This window comes from Marmota flaviventris, chromosome 1 (genome assembly GCF_047511675.1).
Source record: "Marmota flaviventris isolate mMarFla1 chromosome 1, mMarFla1.hap1, whole genome shotgun sequence".
Taxonomy (NCBI): domain Eukaryota; kingdom Metazoa; phylum Chordata; class Mammalia; order Rodentia; family Sciuridae; genus Marmota; species Marmota flaviventris.
In genome coordinates this window covers 87,794,848-87,803,347 of record NC_092498.1, presented here as the reverse complement: position 1 = coordinate 87,803,347, position 8,500 = coordinate 87,794,848, and positions in this window count along the sequence as shown.

Below are 8,500 nucleotides of genomic sequence, written 5' to 3'. Positions count from 1 at the left end.
TTGAAAATTAATAATGGGTGAAGCACTTCCCTGTTGTCCCAGTACATAATGTTTTCCAAGGCAACAAATTGATTTAGTTAGAGAAAGCTTTTCTTTATCAAGGAATGACAATTAATAAAGTAGACATAGAAATAATATTGGGAAAATCACTGGTTTGTAATATCTAATATCAATTCAGAGAAATCAAATTGATTAGGTCATTAAATGAATGATTGAGGAAAACCCTTTTTATCCCTATGGTGTTAAAATGATTCCACACAAAATGCATTCTGAAAGAGAATGACTTCACTCTACAGTAGCAAGCTTGGGAGTTCATCCTATACCCCAGAGGAGGGAGCAACAGGACACTGCCATTGCCCCAGAAAGATCTGTCAAATACCAACCAGCTCATTCCTACCAGTCCCAGAGGCAATCACTATTCTGAATTCTGTCCCCACAAATGAGTGTATTCTGTTTCATAACTTCCTGTAAAAGGAATTATGCAATGTGTGTGAAGGTTAGCTGAACTTTAGTAATGGCTAGCATGTGCATTTTTTTATTTATTTTTATTCTTTTTAGTCATACATGACAGCAGAATGTATTTTGACATATAATACATACATGGAATGTAACTTCCCACTCTTGTGGTTGTACATGATGTGGAGTTACACTGGTTGTGTATTCATATATGAATATATGAAAGTTATGTCCAATTCATTCTACTGTCTTTCTTATTCCCATCCTCCTGTCTTCCCTTCATTTCCCTTGGTCTAATCCAATGAATTTCCATTCTTCCTTTCCTTATTGTGTTACCTATATGTTACTATCCACCCATCAGAGAGAACTTTAGGCCTTTGGTTTTGGGGGATTGGCTTATTTCACTTAGCATGATAGCCTGCAGTTTTATTCTTTCACTGGCAAAAGCCATGATTTCATTTGTTTTATGGCTAATAGTCCATGTGTATATATGTACCACATTTTCTTTATCTATTCATCTATTAAAGCGCTTCTAGGTTGGTTCCATAGCTATTGTGAATTGAGCTGCTTTGAACATTGATGTGGCATTGATGTGCTGATTTTAAGTACTTTGGGTATATGCCGAGGAGTGGGATAGCTGGGTCAAATGTGGTTCCATTCCAAATTTTCTGAGGAATCTCCATACTGCTTTCCAGAGTGGTTGCCCCAATTTGCAGTCCCACCATCAATGTATGAGCGTACCTTTTTTCCCCTCATCCTCACCAACATTTATTATCACTTTTATTTTTGATAATTGGCATGTGCCTTCTTAAGTAATGCTAAATGAAACACACTATGGTGCCCAAGATGTATTCTAGACTAAATTTATTAACACAGGTCAAACACTTAGACTTAACTACCAAAAATGTAGGGGCCAGAGGAACAAGCTAAGTTGGACACATGAGGAAGCAATCACACAAATATTGTATAGGAAGATTTATTTTTAAAAAGAAAAAGGACAATTTCAGATTTTAAAATACCTAAGTGACATAGAATCCAGATACAATGCATGATCCTGACCTAAATCCTGATTTGAAAAGACAGCTTTGGGGGAACATCTGGGGGGTAACTGGGGTAATTTGAGTATGATCTGTATATGAGATATGAAAATTTATCAACACAGTTATACTAAAAGAAACAGGCAGTAGTACAGTTTGGATGTGGTTTACTCCCACCAAGTCTATTAAAGCGAAAGTGTTGGGGGGAGAGGCTCCTTTAGAGGTAATCAGGTCCTGAAGGCTCCATTCTCTTGAAGGAATTAATGTAGTTCCCATGGAATTGTGTTGGTTTTCATAAGAATGGTTTTCTCCTGCTTCCTCTCTCACCATATGATCTCTTCCACATATGGCAGCATCTGTTTTACTTTTCTGCCACCCATGGAGCAGCACTTGGCCCTTACCAGAAGCCAAGAAAATGCCAACCCCATGCTTTTAGGCCTTCAGAATGGTGATCCCAAATACACTTTTTTTTTTATAAATTATCCAGCCTCAGTTACTATGTTATAGCAGCAGAAAATGGACAAAGGCAGTTTGCAGCATTATGATCTCACTAGTTATAAGAACACGTACGCGTATAAAAAGATCTGGAAATTTTATACACTTCCCCCAACCACACACACAAATTTCCAAAATCATTATAATCATTGGTTGGTGAGTGTGTTAGTTTTATATTGCTTCCATAACAAATCATCAAAAACTTGGTGGCTTATAACAATAGGTATTTATTATCTTATAGTTCCGTAGGTCAGAAGTTCAATGTGGGCCTCCCTGAGTTGACATCAAAGTGTCGGCAGGGATGCATTCCTTTCTGAAGGCTCAAGGCAAGAATCGATTTCCTTGCCTTTTCTAGCTTCTGGGTGCTTCCTGCATTCCCTGGCTCTTGGCCACTTCCTCTACCTTCAAATCTAACAATGATTGGTCCTTCCACATTATAGCACTCTCAATTTTTCTGCTTCTGTCTTCCACTTTTAAGGACACTTAATGATTATATTAGGCCCAACTAGAGATTTTTAGGATAATTTCTTTATCTTTAAGTAAAATGATTAACAACCTTAATTCAAGATTCAAACTTATTTCACCTTTGCCCTGAAGCCAAATGTATTTATAGATTTTGGGGATTAGAATGTTGACATCTTTGTAGGGCTATTAACCAGCCTCCCTTCGTAGGAATACAGTGTTTTATATTCTTAATGTTTCTATGTTACTCACTTTCTACTGTGCACATATATTGCTTCTGTAATAACCAAAGGCTATCATTTATTTAAAAATACATATAATGACGGAGGATAAAATAGCATTGTGGAGGTCATGGATACACACCTATAGTGGGAATGAATAAAATACATCCTACTTATACATGAGAACAAGTAACAGTAGCTTGGAAATTTTGCCCTGAAAGAGTATTTTAAAACACTATAGTTCAAACAATGTATGTCAAAGGACAGATGACTTATTCTGAAAAATGTTCTGTATCAAAAAATAAAAAATGACCCAGCCAGGACAAGGGCATTATGGCCAAAGATTTATGTGAAAATATGCATAAGAATTTTCATAAAATGCATTCTGGTTCCAGCTCTGTCACTCACTGGCTGTGTGACCTTGTGCCAGTTATTTACCCTCTTATTGCTTCAACAGCATTCTCTATGAGATTGGATTAATAACCGCACTTTCCTCATGGAGTTGTTGGGGGATTAAGTGATTTAGTACTTACTTGTAGAGGGCTCAGGACTGGGCCTGGCACATGCTCAACACTCTCTAAGTGCCAGTCATTAATGTTTATTATTCTGGCAGGTGTTTGTTGCCACCTGTTTTGAATGGAAAATGACTCTGGAATTTAGTGAAGCTGGTACTTACATGCTATCACCTCAAGGAATTGGGAGTATTACATCCTGATTATCAATGGGGTTCTTACACCTGAGCACACTAGAGTAATTACCCTAAGGGTAATTGAAACTTTTCCCAAATGGCTAGGTTCCCAGAAAACACCCCATCAGTGATAGCATGGTGGCTAGATAATAATACTTTTGATGAGTTGACAGTTACTTAGCCCAGAATTATCAACATGCCAAACAGTACTCTCATCTATATGGTTCCAACATCTGTATTCTGGTGGAAATAAAATCTAATGCGTTCTTTAACCACTTGGGGTCAAAGCAGTTTTCCTGGACTATGAGAGACTGCTGACAACTTTGGTATGCACATCCTGCTCATTGTAGATTAATATTAAACCAGCAGGACACCATGAGTAGCTGAGATCAGTCAAGCACACAACGTGGAAAACCACAGTCCGTCATACAACTCCCAGATTTTAAATAAAACACCATATTTAAAGAATTGTTCTTTTAACAAATTTCAATGAATTGAATAATGTTCTAACAAAGATATGCAATCGATTCCTTAATGTTGAAAGCTGGAAGGATCTTCTAGAGCATTTCCTCCAACAGCCCTCAAACCAGGTCAACCGTCCTACCTGCCATCCCCAGGATGTTTCTTAATTTTCTGCAGGATTTCTCAGTCTTGATTGTGCTACTGTGCCCCATCTCCAAGACAGATATGGGACTGAGGACCAGCCTCTCTGCTGTCAGGTCATCTTTTCATATTACAATGGCCATGACTGGTGATAAGAACTATGAGATCTCACAACCACATCACTCCACAGAAGCAGAAACTTCTGTCTCTGAGGTCAAATATTTTGACATGTAAATTAAATGGCTGCAGAGCAGGCCTAGAATCCAGGTCTATCTGAGCAGCTTTCCAGGAAGAATCTGGTTGCTGAACACTGTGCTTTGAGCCCAGCTGAACTGGAGAAGAGTAATGATACAACAGAAAGATGGAAGCAGAACCTAGAGAGGATAACCTGAGAATGTGTTTCCCTGCTTGTATGGTTTGTAGGTGTCCCCTTCAGAGTTCAGGTGTTGCCAATACGACAGAATTGGGAGGTGATGAAGTCATGAAGTTCTGCCCTCGTGCATGGGATTAGGTGCCTCTATAAAGAGGTCTGACAGAGGTAGCTTGCCCATTTTGCCCTTCTGCTTTCTGCCATGTGAAGACCCAACAGTTCTTCCCTCCAGAGGACACAGCATTCAAAGTGTCCTCTTGGCAACAGAGACTAAATCTTCACCAGACTATGTACCTATAACACCTTGATCTTGGACTTTCCAGATTCCAGGCCTGCGAGAAATAAATTTCAATTCTTCATAAATTTCCTAATCATTGATATAGCAACACATTGCCTAGACTAACATTTACTAAAGACCTACAATTTAAGGAAAGACCCTGTGACAGGGCGTGGCACAGGACACCAAGAAGCTATGCATAAGACTTGGTCTGGGCCTCCTGAGACCCCAGAGTCTCATTGAGGACACAAGTGGTGGAATGTCAGTGCCAATACTACTTTCAGAACACCTGTGGTATTCTAGTACTTTCACATACATTTCTCAAAACTCTTGCATTGGGCAAATATGACTCTTCTTTTTTTATAGATTAAAAAAAAAAGAACCACATATCAGAGACTGATGTAGTTCAAGGGCAGAGATGCAATAAGTGGATGCCATCTTCCTAACATCCCATATTATCTCATGGATAGTTTCTGAAAAATTTGGCTTTTTATGACTTCTCCAAATGCTTTGGGGATATTTATACTCTGTGCAATAAATTTTTGGACTATTCAGTTTATTTCCATTCCAAGATTGATTTTTTAAAAAATGTTAAGAAGAAGACCATTTGTAACAGGGAAGGACATGACAGGGCAACAGGAAAAGCAAGAATAAATATGGCATCATACACATTTTTACCAAAGACTCTTAATAAGAAATCCAAATATTCATTATAGAAAATTCTGATTATAGAAAAAATTGAAGGAAAAAATCTGCATTCTCATTAACTAAAGGAATAGCAGTGTCCAGGAAGCCGTTAGTGTCCAAATTTCTAAGGCCATATGCACTATAAAATTGACAATTTAAATTAAGCTTTTGAAAATTCTTTACTTCCAAATATCTAAGTGGTTATGCTTCTTTTTTCTTCAATCTGCAGAGTATTATAGCAGACAATGAAAAAGATGCTAAGAGCATTCATGCTTGTGGTTTCTCAATTATATTTTGGAAATGAAGTAGGGACGAAGGGTCCTGGGAGGGTCTTTATGAGCCTATTAGCATTCTAGCAACAGAAATATTTGATTCTGCCTGTGGCAAGGGCTGCAGTGCTGTGACTGAAGTCTTTGATCTTGGGTCCCACTCCAGCATATGGTGTTACTAAGCATAATCAAAGTGCAAATCGTCATAGAAAATTACAGACACTCTGAAAAGGGGATGGTTGCTTCCTTCCTCTAATTTCCTTTCCTGCCATGTTCCTGGTCTTAAGTAAAAAAACATTTGGGTTTTTGATGAAATCTGCAAACACTTTTAGGGTATTTACGATGTATAGAGTTAATTATTTAACTGTCCAAGATTATTTCCATTACTGAGATTGACAGCATGTCTCTTGCCAGGACAGACCCAGTTCTCAGCAGCATGGGCATGAAAGTATCTCCTTTATTTTGGTTCTATACAGTGACAATAGACTAGCGAGACATCTGTAGCTAATTATACATGACAAAGGAATGCACTATTACAATTCATATTACACGTATAGAACACAATTTTTCATATCTCTGGTTGTACACAAAGTAGAGTCACATCTTTCATGTCTTCATACATGTACTTAGGGTAATGATGACCATCGCATTCCACTGTCTTCCCTACCCCATGGCCCCTTCATTCTCCTCCCTCCCCTTTTCCCCTTTGCCCTATCTAGAGTTCATTTAATTTACCCCCTTCCCTGCAGCATATTATGGATCAACATCCTTAAATCAGAGAAATCATCCGGCATTTGGTTTTGGGGGATTGGCTAATTTCACTTAGCATTATATTCTTCAGCTCCATCCATTTACCTGCAAATGCCATGATTTTATTCTCTTTACAGCATACTACAGGGACACAGCCACATAAATGTTTACAGCAGCACAATTCACAATAGTCAAACTGTGGAACCAAACTAGATGCCCTTCAGTAGATGAATGGATTTTTAAAATGTGGCATATATACATAATGGAATATTATTCAGCAACATCCAGGTTTTGATAACAAATCTTTGAAAATTTATGGTATGAGTTGCTAATCCTTTCAACTGATACTCTTTAAAGGGGTTTTAAATTCCAAAGAGTTGAATGATGTTCCATGGAAGAAATGCAATTGATTCTTCAATATTTCAAACTGGAAGGGATCTAAGTATTTCATCCAGTCTTCCTTAATATGGTCAATAAGGGGCGCCCAATAAGTATTTTTAAGCCATTAATTATATCAATTTGGATTGAGTTGTCAAATAGTAAATTTTTAAGAATCAAATGTCCTTCATATCTATCAGCCCATTAAAGAGGGTGAGAGACAATTTCCAGTACATAAATTGAAAACAAATCTTGTGTTTTGTTAGAGGTAATCTTGCTTGCCACCTCCTAACATTTGTTGTAAAGCGTGACTGACGGTGATAAGCTTGGGCCCAGAGAAACAAGCACCAGGCAAGTGTGCAAGTTTGGAAGCATGTGTACCCAGGAAGGCACTGTCTGTCCTTTCTCATGATTCTTTACTATTATGTTGAAGACCTGAGTAAGTTGTCATTATCAAAGGGGAAAAATGATATCTACATCTCCATTCAGAAAAGCTAATGAAGTACAGCCAAGCCCACCTATGGAAGGTGAACAGTGAAGCAGTTAGGCTGGCTGTCCTTTCCAGTGGTCAGTGCCTGCAGCTGATGGGTAGTGCCTTACTCTACCAGTTATTAAATATTTTGAGTATTCCCACCAACAACTGGCCTCATTGGTTGTACATATAGGTGTGTGTCAATGAAGAGGTCCATCTGCAAAACCTGAGGTCGGAAGCCAAAGGTTTGAATGGTAATTTACATGCTACCAGTACAGCAGCAGATCCTAACAAGAGTCAGCTAACTGGTGCACGCCTGTAATTCCAGCAGTTTGGGAGCCTGAGGCAGGAGGATTGTTAGTTCAAAGTCAGCCTCAGGTGCTAAGCAACTCAGTGAGACTCTGTTTCTAAATAAAATACAAAATAGGGTTGGGGGTGTGGCTCAGTGGTTGAGTGCCCCTGAGTTCAATCCCTAGTATCCCCCACCCCTCCAAAAAAAGTCAGCTAACTTCTCTAGCTCTCAGTATCCTCAGGGAAGTGAACAATTCTCTCACAAAATATATAATGATGTCAAAACTGATATTAGATATGAATCATTTAAGATTCTAAAAATAATTTCAAATATATAGTAATTATATGTCATTTAGAAGATGTGAAAAAGTAGAGTGAAGACATAATTATTTCTCACCATCTAAAGCCAACAACTATTTCTGTTTATTTCTCGTTTATTTTTATGAAAGTTTTGACAATTCAACATCAGTTGTTGAGTAGTCGAAAAATGATATAAAACAAGGAGGTTGCCCTTCTAGATTGGTGGTTACAACTGGTTAAATAAATATTATTAGAGTAGTGTGTAGAAATCTAAATAAAAGAATAGTGGAAAACTGTGCCATAAAATACAGTCTGGTTCTTAGAGATGACAAACTTGAATGTTTGAATGTATTTAAGAGATACTATTATACCTCAAGCATTTCTTTAGGTTACTGACTCCATTTCATTCTAGGGGAAATTACCTTATATTACCGCTTTAAAATTTCAGTTACATTTAAATAAGCCCTATACTCTAACCATAAACAACACGTGCATTTGCCTCATTTCCTAAGTCATTATGCTCAGTCAACATCTGCCTTTCCTTTTTGACTTGCCAGAGGGTCGACAGCTCACTTCAGTTCTTGGAGATACACAATCTATTTAAACACATTGGTTTCAAATTACTGGCTCTTTGAATTGATAGATTTTCCTTGGACATAAAAATCCAGTGTTGGGAGCATTCACTGTAAATGGCCTGAAACACAATGCTTGCTTTCTAAGATCTAAAGATTTTAATTCTTTATA